At 38.1% G+C, this 16965-nt stretch overlaps 1 long non-coding RNA gene and 2 pseudogenes across 1 annotated transcript; 1 reads left to right on the plus strand and 2 right to left on the minus strand.

Moving 5' to 3' along the window:
- The window catches only part of LOC142625410 (putative disease resistance protein At5g66900), a 36689-nt pseudogene extending 22268 nt beyond the window's left edge, over window positions 1-14421 (minus strand).
- On the minus strand, window positions 4793-5365 carry LOC142623893 (uncharacterized). The gene is made up of 2 exons (XR_012842240.1): window positions 5077-5365; window positions 4793-4981 (listed from the first exon to the last, which is right to left on the minus strand). It is a non-coding gene; the product is annotated as an uncharacterized LOC142623893 (long non-coding RNA).
- A 32-nt stretch (window positions 14422-14453) lies between the features above and the next one.
- Window positions 14454-15272, plus strand: LOC142626454 (pentatricopeptide repeat-containing protein At4g37170-like; annotated as a pseudogene).
- The last annotated feature ends 1693 nt before the right edge of the window (window positions 15273-16965 follow it).

The raw sequence follows: 16965 nt of genomic DNA on the forward strand, positions 1-16965 counted from the left end.
TAAATCAAGTCAGGACTCGCTTGCCTAAAAGCTAAAAACTGTTTGCTAGGCTTTTCCTCTTTTACTTTTCCTTAGAGTGAGGACTGTTTTAGGACATGATTGAAAGCGAAATATTTTTAAGAATTTGGCTCCATCTTATGTACTCAACCTTTAATATTCTCGTTATTTATACCTCTCGCATATAAAAGGCATTGGGATGGTTTAGACTTTAGACTCATTTTGTCACATATCATCATTGTGATGGTCCAGTGCACTGTAGCATACTGTTTAAGGCATGATTGAAGGCTAGATATATTCAAATAACTTGGCTTCATCTGATGATTCTGATGTACTCTTTTAGTTACATCTATTCTATGTGAGGCCGGCTTCTAAGAGGCATTACACCCATTACCGTTATACCTAATATTGTCTCGCATAAAAAAGGCTTTGGTTTTTAAAATGATACTAATTTTGCCAATTATCATTACTATTTACTATGAATGGTCTACTGTACTAGACCCAAGCCAAATTTTCTAATTATATTTGCCTAGTCAAAAATACTGGACAAAATTGTGATTGGTAGAATAGAAAATCCTGATCCTTGACCAGTTCAGTTTCTTCTCATACTGTTTTCAACTATGGAGAACGCTAAATGGCTGACAGCAGTCAGCAGTCAAAAAGCACCAAGAACATATCTGAAGAAGGATTTAACGTTCGGTCCATCACTTACAAGGCACAATATATTCCTTACAACCACTCTGAATTTAAGTAAAAATTATCATATGTCGGCAGAGTCACATAGCACCCCATAAATATCAAAGACTAAAAATTGAAGTGTTACACAGTCAAACACCAAACTCTAAAGCTTATGGAAACTGGATCAAATGATTCAAGACTAGACGTCATTGCAGAAAGGATTAAATTTAAATTATTTAATGGAGTAAAGCTGAAAATATCCATGCCCTTACCCCACTTTCCAATCTTTACTTAACAGAAATGGCAATAATTATTTTGTATCCATCTTCCCTCTCACAATGTGTCAACATAAAGACCCCATTTATCCCTCCATAATGTATAGACCCCACACTGATTAGCACTGTCACACACTAGTTGTGGGACCTAGATCTGTCCATAATTTATAAACCCTACACCCACACGCTAATTAGAGGAACTTTATCTAAATGAATTAGCTTCGTATTCAGTTACCAGTGGATCACTGATCCCATAAGAAAATGCAAAACCATTCTTGCAATTAAAACACATGAATTTCTACATTGATTGCACATTATAGCACTATTTTTTTTTTCTTTTCTTTTTACAAGGAGTTCTCATACAAATGCCCAAGTTGATTGTTGAAGGACATTCTCAATTTCTTATCCCCTTAACTACTACATGGCTACTAGCTCAGCAGCTCCACTCTCCATTACAACAACAAAAATTTCAAAATGGAGATGCACCCTAGAAATACAAAATGCAATTTCTTAAATTATCATCGAAACCATGTAATGGGAGTGGAAGTGTTCTGAGGAAACTGTGGCATCATGCAGTGTTGTTGCTGCCACTGATGTAACCCCTCACTTCCAGGCATTTCACCACGCACATTTACATTTGGGTGCACTTGCCCTAATCCCGCATTGTGACTTCACCACATGTGACTTCTTGAGGTAAACAAAATATCACTTAATGGACCATTCTAAGCATTATCATGTGTTTCATGATGACTTACCTCTATAGCTAGGAGCTATTGGGATGCTGCTATGTTTTGGTTTCATTTTTCTGTTACAGCTGGTTTATGATCATATTGGTTTATTATTATTTTTTAAATGTCTAAAATTAAACAGGGTTCAGGCCTTGATCTTGTCACCAACAAGAGAATTGGCATCTCAGACAGAGAAGGTGATATTGGCAATGGGTAATTTCATAAGTATTAAAGTACATGCATGCATTGGAGGCAAGAGTGTGGGTGATGATATCAGAAAGCTAGAATTAGGCCATCAGGTGGTGTCTGGAACTCCAGGCAGAGTTTGTGACATGATCAAAAGGAGAACACTGAAAACTACACACATCAAATTGTTAATTGTTGTAAGTTTATGTTTTGTGATCCCTAACCTTACTCTTTTAACTCTCCTCTCTCTCTCAGATGTGCAAAATGCCTATGAATGTTGCTGATCTAATATAAGTTTTGCTGGCCGTCTTGTGTGTTGATGCATCACAGTTGTGCGGTTTAGACCATAATTTTCACCAAGCACTTATAATTCTTGCAAACACTAATACAAGTACACCTTTTCATAACATACCAACAACGAACAGCAGGGAAAAAATGAGCAAGTAGACATCAACAACAACAACAACAACAACACTAATACAAGTAGGTTCACAAAACGTGTAGACATCAACAACAACGTTGAATGTTCGTAGGTAGAAATTTTTGGAAGTCATCATTGCTTGAATCTGAGAAGTCTGAAATGTCACTTTCATCATCTAACGCAGTAATTTCATTAATAGACTTCATGGCTCGCTCTTGCGCCTTCCCCTTTAGATGCTTCCTAGCTTTTTGGACTGCATGAAAACGGTCTAGCCGCCTTTGCATTTGATTGTTCTCTTGTTCAAGGCGAGCAAGTATGTTGGCAGGTTCATCTCTAGGTAACTCGGCTGAGCGTGCCTTAGGAACTCGTAACCCGTGCCATCGACAATACACCTCCAACTCACACCTCTTCTCGTATAGGGTTGACCATGGTGGTTCTGCTACGGTGAACTCCATTGCGGTGGTATCTGTACTTATTTTTGTAGGTTTGCCGACCATGATGTGGCCAACGCTTCCAAGACTCTCGTACGTGTATATTGGCATATTAACGAAATCTCTCTTCTTTCCAACCCATTTCCCTCCATAGTGGTCTGTGTATGTTTGTAGTTGTTGATCTGCTGGAACTTGTGATGATTCATTTGTTGAAGTAGATTGAAACTTGTTTCTACGTGTACGAGATGATGTTGAGGCGTTGCGACTCATAGCTTACTCAACCTACAAAGTTAGTGGTGTAGGAATAAGAAAAGAATTGTGGTACATTTATAACCTCATTCCACTGTGTATTCAATAATAAAATTTAATATATTCAGGCTTGTCATGTCAATACAGGCTGGAAAACCACTACACGAATTTTTTGTTCAAATGTTCCCAATGTCACAGTGAGATTCTCTTATTCTGGGCAGTAGTTGCAGTGTACTGCCATGACTATTCAGCTGAACAGTATTCATGTGAAGAGTATTTAGCATGCTTGTGTTTCATCTGACATGAACTTGACAAGACAATACCGAGTTGTGTTAAATGCATCATAAACTTTTCAGGGGTCTTCTGCATCCTTGAAAACAGTGCATTGCAAAATGATGCAGATCTGTGTATTGACGTGAGTGTGAATGATATGACTAGATAGGGTTCAACAGTGCCGAGCTATTGAGCAGCACATGTAGCACTATGAATATCAGTATAGCAATGGTGGACAGCTGACCCCCAAACTCGAGAATTCGTTTTAATAAATTTAGATTTTGAATAAGGCCTCTCAACCTAACCTTGTTGTCTCCAATTACATATGTAAGTACACAAAGATGGATCTTCCTGACCAAAATGGAACAAAGTGGACTGAATGGACCAAATTAGGCCAAATCAGACCAAATTAGACCAAATCAGACCAAATAATTAGACCAAATTATCCAAATCAGACCAAATTAGGCCAAATCAGACCAAATTAGACCAAATCAGATCAAATTAGACCAAATCAGACCAAATCAGACCAAATAATTAGACCAAATTATCCAAATCAGACCAAATTAGGCCAAATCAGACCAAATTAGACCAAATCAGACCAAATTAGACCAAATCAGACCAAATCAGACCAAATAATTAGACCAAATTATCCAAATCAGACCAAATCAGACCAAATAATTAGACCAAATCAATGTTCCTATCCCAGACCAAATCAGACCAAGTAAGACCAAATTAAACCAAATCAGACCAAATCAGACCAAATCAGACCAAATCAGACCAAGTAAGACCAAATTAGACCAAATAATCAGACCAAATAATTAGACCAAATCAATGTTCCTATCCCAGACCAAATCAGACCAAGTAAGACCAAATTAGACCAAATTAGACCAAATAAGACCAAATCAGACCAAATTAGACCAAATCAGACCAAATCAGACCAAGTAAGACCAAATTAGACCAAATTAGACCAAAATAGACCAAAATAGACCAAATCAGACCAAATTAGACCAAATGGACCGATTTTATTTTCCATTACTCGTAACCAAAGAAACTCGAGTTTTAGAGACTCGAGTTCCACTGGGCAAATTTTTTTTCCCCAACTGCTCTGTTTCAGGCAGAGAGGCAGAGAGGCATGCCCTGTTTGAACAAAATATTTGCCCAGTGGAACTCGAGTTTCTAAAACTCGATTTTCACTGGGCAAATATTTTTCCCCAGCATCATGCTCTGTTTCAGGCAGAGAGGCAGAGAGGCATGCCCTGTTTGAACAAAATATTTGCCCAGTGGAACTCGAGTTTCTAAAACTCGATTTTCACTGGGCAAATATTTTTCCCCAGCATCATGCTCTGTTTCAGGCAGAGAGGCAGAGAGCCATGCCCTGTTTCAAAAAATTTTGCCCAGTGGAACTCGAGTTTCTAAAACTCGATTTTCACTGGGCAAATTTTTTTCCCAAGGAACTCGAGTGTCTAAAACTCGATTTTTACTGGGCAAATTTTTTTTTTCCCAGCAGAAAATGCTCTGTTTCAGGCATTGTTTTACAATGTAAATGCACTCAAATCACAACAAAAGTCATTCTCAATATATCACCATTCTAAACATGTCCAACCACACTTAATTTGCAATTCTAACCATACTACTCAAATCACAATCTTCATAGAGGTACATTGGATAGAGAATTACAAGTACATTCAACAACAATCAAAAAGTTCACATAGAGCCAATACAACGTCGTCCATGGAAGGATGCCTGAAAAACGTAGAGTATTTACGTTAGGAGACAAGATAGTAAACATCGAATGAACAACAATTATTTAACCGATGCATAAATTTTTGCCAACCTACCTAGTGTGGAACATGGCCGCTTGTGGAAGCACCGCGGGACTGCGGACATTTTCTGCGGTTATGCCCGGAAGCATGACACAGTCCACATGTCTGCTTCGGTTGACTCTCTATCAAATCTGCGTCCTCCCTCCGCCATCCCGGTTCTTGATCCTTATTCCTCACTCCATCCATCTCATTTCTTATTCGTGACTTCACCGGTCGACCTTTGGCCCGCAACAATGCCGGATTAGGCAACCACTTTGGCCCCATGGGATCCCTCCATAATGACTGTGACTTAGGAACCACAAATGCATGCTCATAAGTGGTAAGGGCATGGTTCAAACCATAACATGGGTGAATATACGTGGTCGAATCAATATGTAAATAGTCACATACTCTAATTGCATGTGAACACGGGATCCCTATAGTTTGCCATTTCCCACAACTGCATGTTTTTTCCCGTAACCGAACTTCGTAAGTGTGGTTTCCCCCTCCTGCGCTAGACACGGTGAGTTGGGTAACTACTTGAAATATCAGCTCTTCATTGCTAAATGGCTTGAGATAGTGTTTCTCGCATTTACGCTTATTTCCATCCCACGTGGATAAGGCATATTCACTCCATTTCTTACCCTCTGACAACTCATAATGGTATTCTTTGCGCCGGTCGTGGAAATATTGAACAAGTTTGCTCCAAGTGAACTCAACCAACGCGGCAATAGGAAGGCCCCGTGCACCTTTCAGCACACCATTGAAACACTCGATATATTGGTTGTCATTGCTCCAAAACGTCTCCCACCATCGTATGACCGGGTCCACATGTCCACATCCTCGCTCATTAGGTATGTGTATGGAAGATAATCTTGATTCTTTTCCTTACCATCCCTCCCCGTCACCTTCTTCTTCTTCCTAATGGCCTCAATTTCCACCGCTTAATGGAGTCCATTATGGTAGCAAATTTAACTACCCGACTAGCATATCCCGCTTTCAACGCCGCCGACTTTAGAGTCGAGTTCGAAAATGGGTGTTGAAGTTGCTAGCAACATGTCGAAGACAATATCTATGAAATACCTTTGCTTTTCCATCATCCCTTCTAGGCCGGTTTGCAATGGCGTTTTTGATACCGAGATGTCGGTCGAAATTATGCAAATGCCGTCGTCGGGTATCAAGTGGCCAATCGTTTCTCCGAGGCATCGTAAAAACCACCTCCAACCGGACCCCGACTCACAATCCACAACAGCAAAGGCAAGAGGGAATACCTTGTTGTTAGCATCGGTTGCCATTGCGACCAACAACTTTCCCCGATATTTACCATACAGATGGGTCCCATCAATGCCGATAACCGGCTTGCAGTATTTGAATCCCGATATGCATGGACCGAAAGACCAAAACACATAATGCAAAAATACGGTGTGATCTTCATCGGTGGGTGTGACACGATAGCAAAACTGGGTAGTCGGGTCCTGATCAATATACGCCATTAGCAACTTTTGCAGCCTTTGGTAAGATTCTTCCCAATCTCCAAACATAAGCGCAATCGCCTTTTGTTTCGCATCCCATACCTTGTAGTAAGAAGGCTTATGGCCATTATATTTCGCCTCTATCAGAGATCTGAGATGCTTAATTTGAGTGGTATGATCCTCAAGTAACTTGTTATGGATTTCTGCTGCAATAAAATTACAACTCATCATTCTACCATCATTTCGCACCCCAGTCGGTAAACACGTGTGAGGACCCACATACACGGTGACCATCCATAGATTTTGGAGCTCGGGCTTCATAACTGCGTAGACATACCACTTGCACGACTCATGCACGCATTTCGCACAAAAATTTTTCCTCGTCGACCTAGTGATCTTAAAGTTTTTGTTTTCCTTGAGGGCACAAATTGTTAATACGCGCTTCACCTCCACTTTACTCGCAAAAGTCAACCCTTTGCACAAATTCATCCCCTCTCTCCAAGTAGACACAAATGGCATCTCAATATGCGAAGGATCAACCATATTTTCCCAAGTATTTGCAGAGAATGACAACGCAGGAGGTGCGTAGGCAGGGATTGTGTTTGTAATGTTTTGGACACTAATAACATTGTCTGCATCAGGTTCACCGCCGTCCAATGTCTCATCGTCATCAATGTCCCTCTCAAAGTCCCCAAAGTCCCGAAAGTCCCCTCTCTCAATCATGTCTTCATAGTCATCTTTATCGGCAAAATCTTCACCGTTAATGGCAAGATTCTCATCAACATAGTCGTCATCATCATCATCATCATCATCATCGTCATCATCATTGTTAACGACAGTAGTCTCATCAACATAGTCGTCGTCGTCATCATCATCGTCATCATCATTGTTAACGGCAGTAGTCTCATCAACATAGTCGTCGTCGTCATCATCATCATCATCTCCATCGGCATGAACATCATCATCCTCTACATGTGTAGAATACTCATATTGAGCATCCGGAAGCGCAACTTGTAAGCTTCTAGTTGTTTGTTGGATATCCTCTTGCCATCCTGCACGCGGCTCCAACTGTATGTACAACTCAATATTACTTACTTCAGCTATACTCTCCAACTTGTCAAACATGATCTTCACATGTTTGTCTTTTTCTATCAGCATATACTTGTAATTAATCCGGTGCTTCATGATTTCATTTGGCATACGATAAGTAATTTGCATGTTGTACGCATCCGGATTCTTACCCAACTCTTCCATGACAAGTATCTTCAATTCATCAAGGGTTTTCAACCTACGATCAACTTCGGCATAATAGGTTTTCATACCCGGCCCCTCAAATGGCAATCCCTTGTTGGCATTGGGATTCTTAAGCGGACCACCATGGTATATGATTATAAGAATATCAGGCATTGTGAACCTGTTCAAGTCAAGTCCTATGTTAGTTAAATCACATAGTCGTAAAGTGAGGGAAAAAAGTAATGCAATCTTACCAATGAACATATTCAAGCCAGGTTATAGAGTGCCCATTAATATCTAAAGGCCAAGACGTAAACCTTCTAATCCTAGTGGATGGAGAGACGGAATTATCTATTACTCCATTGTGTGGTGACCTATAATGCCTAAAAGGGTTCTGAAAAAACTAGGTGGGTAGAGGAGCATGATTACATACCCATTCACTACATTCATTCACTACCCATTTCATACCCAAACCAATGATAAATAAAGTCAAAAAAACTTGAAAGATCATGATAAAAATAAAAGCCTAGAAATGATGAATAAAATTTTGATAATTACATACTCATTCCCATTCATTACATTCATTCACTACCCATTTCATACCCAAACTAATGATAAATAAAGTCAAAGAAATTTGTAAGATCATGATCAAAATAAAATGATGAATAAAATTTTGATAACAAAAACTATACAAATAAATACTCAAAAAATTAACACTAACAAAACAAAGTTCTATAATTCACAATATTGATAAATTAACTAAGTTATGTTAACTATCTACAAAATAAATGGTAAAACTCTTTAACCCACACCCATAGACAACATACCCAACTATAATGACAATCAAATTATGCAAACCCTTACCTTAGATATGAATTTGCTGAGAGGGAAGAGTAGTGAGAGTGGAGAATGTGGTTTTGTGAGAGTGAGTGGTGTGAGAGAGTTATGGGTGAGTGAGTTAGTGAGGGTGAGTGAGTGAGAGAGTTAGTGAGGCTGAGATTTTAGGTTTTCTCTGTGTGTTGAGCAGTGAGAGTGGAGAATGTGAGAGTTAAATGCCACGGGCTGAGTTTTAAATAAACATGCCCAGAGGAAATCGAGTCTATAAGACTCGAGTTACTGCATAAAACTCGAGTCTCTAAGACTCGAGTTATATGCGTATAAACTACATAATTTATAATAAGATATATAGGTAAACTCGAGTTTATAAAACTCGAGTGTAGGTAGACTTAAAACTCGAGTTTATAAAACTCGAGATCCATGTGGCATTTTCTCCACCTTAGCAAGCCCAAAGCGAGCATAAAGCGAGTTTTTAAAACTCGATTTATTATGTAAATCTCGAGTTTCAAAAACTCGAGTTGCTATTTTCCTACATAGTTTCAAACTATGCCTAACTTACTATATTCATGCATCCACATGCCTAATCTGCACATTCCCCCCCATAAACCCAGAAAACCCCATCAATAATGTTTTCTCTTCTCAAAATCACACCCAGAAATAACAATTCAAAGACTAATAATATTAGCACAAAACCCAAAATTAGCACAAAATTAGCACAAAACCTCAAGCTATGAGTAATATTAGCACAAAACTAGCAATACCCAGAACCCTTAAACTCCAATTCCAAAACCCAAAATCCCAAACACAACTGTACTGAACCCATAAAACCAGAAAACAGAAAAACCCATCAATAATTTGAAATCCAAATTGGGGAAAAGGGAAAATCATGAAAAACAAACCTTTGGATCGTGGCTCCGGTATGTTTCCAAGCTCCACGCACAGCTCCGGCGACCTCTGTGGCGGTGAGCTTCGGTGTGTGGTGTGGTGGAGGTTTGGGCAAGCAAAGGACGTCACAACCCCAGAGGAGGAAGCGGAGGGCACGGCGAGAACTCTTTCTTCTTCGAAACCGTTCTGTTCCAGCGATCTGTGTGGCGGCGGTGGAGGTTCGGCGTGAAGGAGGCAAAGGTAAATGGCGTGAGCTTTTTTGCCTGAGGGCTGAGCTCTGAGGTGAATGGCGTGAGCTTTTGTCTGTTTAGAGAGGGATTTAATATTTGTCTACGTGGCAGGAGTCTATTGGCTGGCGTAAAACACTGGTATTACGCCACAGCCTGATAGAATGTTTTCTCTTATTCTTTTCCACAATCCTTAAAATTTTGTTTTCTCTCAGGCTGTGGCGTAATACCAAGATTTCTCTTTGTTCAACATTTCCGAAGAGTAATATCAAAATTTTGAACGTATTTTTATTCCTAATAGTCTTCAATGGTTTAGGGAAATTTTGTTTCATCTGGTAAGAAAATACTATACCAATTAAATTTCTCCTTGTGTGATGGTTGGTCTTTCAAGCTTGGTGGCTGCTTATTCATTTTAATTTGTTTCTCTTCCTTGCCATAGATTTGTGGTAGCTATAGTTGGTGTCAAGGGTCCCTCTGTTATTTTTTTTCTTTAATTTTTATTTTTGTTTACCGAACCCTTGGATCTCATTTTGTTTCAATTTTGATCTGTCTGATGACTAAGTTTTTTTGTTAAGTATAAAGCTTGCTGATTTTGCTTGGGTTTTAAAATTGGGATATTGGCTATGGCCGAATGTGCACTGATTGAACTGAAAGTGACCTGCTTGTAGTTGATGTGTGTATAGGTCTCTTGGTTTTGGCATTAACAGAGACTAAGTTCCAAATTTCAGAACATTGGCTGATTTGAATGCCTAATGTGAGTTTGGTAATCATCAGGATCATAGTTGCAATTTGAATGAGCTTTCATATGTAATTGTTTCTTATTAGGATACCCCTTTGCTTATATGGACAATAATGATAGAGATGAGTAACCACACATTTAATGGCTTTGAGTTATCAATTCTTGAGCTAAAATATTTATTTTTGTTGTAATAGTATTAGTATTCTTCTAGATTTTGTGGTGTTTGTATCCCTTCCTTTGTAGACTTTGTTAATAATTTGAATTTTAGCTTGTAATTATTTAGAGGGAGTCCATGTATGTTGCTTTTATATAGATTTTCTTGTTACTAATACAGTTTGTATCACTTGTCAAATAATAAGTTTACTAATATAGTGTGCTGCTAACTTGAGTTTGTATGATCTCATGCTTGAAGGTGACTACTGATCTATTCCTAGCTCTACAAAATCCAGAGAAATGTCTTTACCCCTTTTGGAACATTGGTTGAAGACATCCAGTGGAGAGCATCACACTTCAGAAAAGTTTTTAGTTTTACAAATTCTTTATGTAATCAAGCAACTCAAGTAATAGCAAAGGAATCTCTCAAGAGAAATTCTAAGGGAATTTGGGTGGAGGAATGCCCCCTTTCCTTCTTAATTCTGTATAGATAGACAAATATATGGTAGACTAGGAAGATATTGTATATGCTCTAGAACATGTCTTGTATGCTAGAGATTTGATATTGTTTCAAAAGCCTTCTAGTCGGAGGTGTCTTATATTGTATTGAGCAAGTTTGCTCCTAGTGTATAGTTTGCTTTGTTTTGAAAAAAATTTCTGCCGTTTAACCTCAAAAAAAAAAAAAAAAAAAGTTTGTATCACATGTCAAATAATAAGGCTTACAAAAGGTGCTCTTATCATCTATTCTTGTGGTCTAGTTTTGTGTTTGCAAGAATTGGATTATTTGAGGAATCCTCTTAGTATTGATCAGATCCATCTTTGCATGACTGCTTATTTACAGTTGAACTCAAATCTCTACTACTCAAGCTAAATTTCTATGAAATTAGTCTTTTAAGTGGTTTTCTTATAACTTCTTTGCCATATATACTGTATAAGGAAGTGTTGCAAGTGGAGCACATAGGATGGTGCACATAGTCGAGCCATTTTTCTAGCTTAGGATGCTGTTTTTCTAATTTACAATCATGTTTTGTAATCTTTGACATAAGTTGTGGACAAATGCTCTCATGGTTATTTATATACCAATTGGTTTGGTAACGGTGTGCTAGTGTTTTGAGTATACTTTGTACATTTGAATATATGAAATTAGGATACATTTCAGGTTCATAGCTTGTTTTGAAGCAAAAGATCATAAAAAGAAAAATTCTCCAAATGCAAATCATGAATGGAAACAACATACGTTTTTATTTTTTATTTTTTTGAGATATGACTGAAATTCATTCAGCAGCAAAGAAACAGTACAAAACCAGCCAACACAGTAGATTCAGAAGCAAGGAAAAACAAAAGGACCAGCACCAATCTAGACCACAACTAGACTCAATTACAAAGAAACCTCAGAGCTTACAAAAGTTACTACCAAAAATTTCGCTTGTTAAATTCATAAGAACCTCTAATCACTTCTACAAAAGTTGCAAAAGAAATTCAACATGAGACCATTCAAGGTTCACATTTTCAACAAAGAAAGCAATCTACAAATCAGATACATATGGTACTTCCTACTAAGGGTTACAAATGCTTGCTCAACTTTTGGGATGTTTCTCCATCTTCTCCTGCAAGATCTCTTTTATACTTAACACTTAGGCTTTGCCACCATATGCACCCTAGTTGTTAGTTTAATACAAGTATGATCTTGTTTTCTTTGCTTCACTGACCACAAAACCCAAGGCCTGTAACACAAAACAAGAAATCACAGTACATATCAATTGCTATGAATTTATAGTCACAATACATGGCAGTAATATCTTTCCAAAAGCAATAAACAAGTAGGACTAATTGAGTTCTGCACCAGCTTTAAGGAAATAAAATCTTTGTTCAATTTCTCATATTTTAGGAGGCACAACTACTTTTTCTCACCAATAGAATTATAGAAAGACCATTAGAAGTCACTTGTCACTGATCAAATTCTCTCCTAAGTCAAATATAGTTGCTCAATTTGGCTTTTTAACTTTTTAGTTTTTACCTCCAAAATCTATTGCTTCAATTAAATCAACATCACAACTATTAAAAGCAAAAACACAACCTTTGAACAGATTGACCAAGACATGTGCACAAAGTAAGATTCATAGATTGGCTAAGGCATGAGTTCCTCTAAATTGTTGTAAATTGATAAACGCAACAGGGAGCACCAATTGGACAAAAACAAGAAATCAAGGAAAGAAAAAAAAAATTGCATATGGCGTTAAATTCAACAGAGAACTTACATTAGGCATTCAAATCAGTCATGCCTTCCAAAAATAGTTTTTTGAACTTTTATATGAAATTTGATCAGCATATAACTTAAAAATAAAAGATTTTGTCAATGTTTTGAAATTTGGAATTTATTCTTAGTAATTTTTTCAATTGCAGGGCACTTTCCATTCAATCACAGCACATTCGACCATACCCAAAAACCCCAGTTTTCAAACCCAAGAAAAATTATCAAGCTTTACACTCCTTAATAAAACCCAGTTATGAAACAAAACAAGACAAAGGGTTTCAAGTAAAAAATAAAAAAAGAAATTAGAGAGAGAAATTGAAAATGAGAGAGGCCCATACCCAACTACAGTTACCAGTGATCTGTAGCAAGGAAGGGGAAAAAAAATTCAATTATAGAAAGGGATATCAAAATTTTACCTTATCTAATAAACAGAGGTGGGTGACTGAAATGCACAGCCGGTTGTTGGAGCATCATCGTTGGGTGATGGCAGATCGGAGGTGGTGTGGGTGCAGGGAGAAGACCGTCGCTGGGTTTTGATGAGAGGGAGAGAGAAACAGAGATGAGAGGGATCAGAGAGAAGAACATCCCTGGGTTTTGGGATATTATGTGGGTTATAATCGTGTGGAACAAGGTGTATTAAATTTAAAGTTTCTGTGTGACGTGGCGCTTTATTATTGGTGGCGTAAAGCAGCTCTTTTACGCCACCTCCGGACAGAATGTATTCTCAAAGAATAAATGCAACTAGCCCTGAATACTTTGTTGAAATCTATAGCCAACCCCAAAATTTAGTGTTTTAGGCTGGGTTGTTGTTGTTGTATCTCTTTTCTTTTACTGCTTTTCTAAGATAAAATATCCAAAAGTATGAAATATGCCAAAAACACAGCTTTGATGATTGAAAGTGCCAAAACAAAAGAATGAACATTATTAGCCACGGCGTACCACATCTTACCTAATGAGACATAGAACTATTATTATTTTTTTTCCAAACAGAAGTTCAATTTCACTTGGCAGAGACTCAAATTTTCATGTGTGAATGCAATCCCATTATTCCAATTCCAAATATAACCAAACATATAACATTCAATCAATCAGTAGATTCATATCAGGATTCAAAAAAATGAAAAAAAAAAATTTCTATATGTATTTTGTTGTTGGAACTCCCTAGAGGTTTACTATGAAGAGGATTTACCTACTAGCAACATAAATAACTTCAACAATATGGAGAAAATACTTGGAAGTACCTTTAATTTGCTCATCCTGACAAAGCATTTCCACCAACTTGGTTTTCCCACATCCTCCAGGAGCAGTCAATAGAAGCAGCCGCACCTTCTCCGTCAATAGCAGCGTCTTCAACTCCCTTATTGGCATATCCAACCCAACTGTAAACTCCGTGCGTTCACGAACCGCGCACGACACGGGCCTTGGTATCTCCCTGTTCAGCAATATCTCCAGCATACGAATCATATTTTGAATATTTTCCAAAGTCATTAACCCATTCCTTGCGCACTGTGCTATCAAATCAAGCCAACAGAACCTGACGATTTCGTCGTCCAACTCTTTAAGTTTGGAAGAGTATTTGAATTTGAAAACGTGGGTGAACAAGGTTTTGTTCTTGGAACACAATGATATTTGGCTATGCAAATGTGGGGAAGCTTAATGAGGCTAGAAAGTTGGTTGATGAAATGCTGCAAAGAGATAATTTTTCGTGGATGGCAATGATATCATGGTGTGTTCACCATGACTGGCCTAAAGAGGCTTTGGAATTTTACAGAATGAGGTTAAGACATTGGAATTCAAAATTGAGTAGGTTCACTGTATCTAGTGCTCTTTCTGCTTTAGATTCGTGGATATATAACGTGGAATGGATTGGATTTAGATGAGGCGGTTTGGAGTGCTTATCAGAAATGTATGAGAATTGAAGGAGTATAGAGGAGGCTAGGCAAATTTTTGACAAGATGGTGGATAGGGATGTTGTGTCTTGGACAGCAGTAATAGATGGATACTTGGAGGATGGGACTATGGAAGAGGGATTTGCTTTGTTCTTGGTGTTGATGAGATTGAAGATTAGGCCCAGTGATTTCACGTTTACCGGGGTTTTAAATGCCTGTGCTGATCATGTTGCAGAGGACCTGGGTGAGCAAGTTCACGGCAACATGACGCGGATAGGGTTTGATCCCCTTTCATTTGCAGCAAGTGCTCTTGTTCATATGTATTCAAAGTGTGAGACCATTCAAAATGCAAAAAGGGCATTTAAATGGATGCCTCGACCAGATTTAGTTTCATGGACTTCCCTGATTGTTGCAAAATGCTCAAAATGGTCAACCAAATGAGGCTCTTAAGTTCTTTGAGTTCTTCTCAAATCAGGAACCCAGCATGGCCACATTACTTTAGTTGTAGTTCTTTCTGCTTGTATCCATGCTTGATTACTTTGATAAAGTACTTGGACAGGATATTTCCACTTGATAAAGGAAAAGGGTGGATTAACACATATAACAGATCATTATGCTTGTACCGCTGAGAATATTATTAACCAAATGGCCATGAAAACTGATAAGATCTTATAGGCTTCCCTACTTATCGGTTATCGAATTCATGGAAACTTTGAATTGGTAAACATGCAGCAGAAGTATTATTTGAGATAGAACCTAAGAATCAAGCTTCTTATATGCCCTGGCTACTGCTCGTATGTAGGTTTAGTGGCAAAGGTTAGAAAGGCTATTGATGACTAAGGGGTGGTAAAGAAACTGGGTTTAAGTTGGATTGAGATTTATTAGAGAGAGGTGCATGTATACCTGTGGTCAAAAATTATGCTACCGCTCGTATGTGCAGTCTTGTCTCTCCTACCACAGTGAGAAGTTTGCAGTTGCATTTGGAATCATTTCAACTCCACCAGGAACAACAATCAAGCTTTTTAACAATTTTAAAACTTGTGCAGATTGCCACAGTGACATTAAATATATTTCATACACTATTCAAAGTAAAATAATAGAAAGGGATTCAAATTGTTTCCATTCTTTTAAGGATGAGAGTTGTTCATGTGGAGACTGTTGGTAATTCAAGCCACCTAAAGATCTAAGGCTCGTTTCTACATGATGTCAGTAACATAAGTGGAATAATGTCCTCTGATATGTGCATTTTCTACAAATCTTTCTGGATTCATGTCTTGGGGTGTAACTGTGTAAGAGAGAGAGAGAGAGAAGGGGGGGGGGAGGGAGAGTAATCGCACTTTATCTTACCTGTTGTTGTGTTCATGTTGATAATTGATTGGTTGCACAAATTGCTGGAGAGTATAAATTTGTCTAATGTTCTTCTTCTTTTGCATCAACAGTCAGCTAGAGGTGTGCTTGAAGAACTCAAGCAAGCATCAGCATTCTTTCTTGAAAATTGTCCCTGCTTGCATTAAGTAACTTCTGTTTTCATTTTATTTAGTATTATTACAGTTTTTGTTAAAACTGTTGTCATGCTTCTATTGAATACTATTTAGCTATGAAAGCCTGGCATGTATATCGCCTGGGATTTTAAACTAAACCTTAAGAGTGCCTTCAAAATCTTGGTCGCTATCCCAAGATTCCCACTTCGAGAACTTGGGTGTCAAAATTCTTATCAATTTTGCCATGAACATTTCATCTCCGTATGACCACACTGCCATTGAAACACAGCTCCTTTATGGCTAAAATGCACTGCCACACCATCGTATGCAAATGCAAGTACACCCTATAGTCCAGCTCTGATGGACTTCCATTTTCCAGTTTCTGCAAGGAGATAATAATTGATAACCAAATTAACCTTTTGTTCATCAAGGCCTTGGGTGAGGCCAGTTGATATAAGAACCGTTTGAACCATGTATAAACTCTTTGATTATCTCTTCTCTGTATTCTGGTGTGTGAGCCCCTTGAATGGTAGTCACTGCATTATGCAACATGCTAGCATGATTTCTCCTTTGTACAAATATAATGGTCTTCCCCAAATTCTATCGTAATTTAACAAATCTGTAACTAATTGCTTGAATTTTCGCAAGTTCGCATTGTACTGCTCTGTAGCCTCTAAAATATAGTTCTCATGTCTTTACAAGAAGCTTCTTGTAATCTTGATTTATCTCTTGGATGTGACATTTTTTTTTTCTCG

This window comes from Castanea sativa, chromosome 2, assembly GCF_040712315.1.
Source record: "Castanea sativa cultivar Marrone di Chiusa Pesio chromosome 2, ASM4071231v1".
NCBI lineage: Eukaryota > Viridiplantae > Streptophyta > Magnoliopsida > Fagales > Fagaceae > Castanea > Castanea sativa.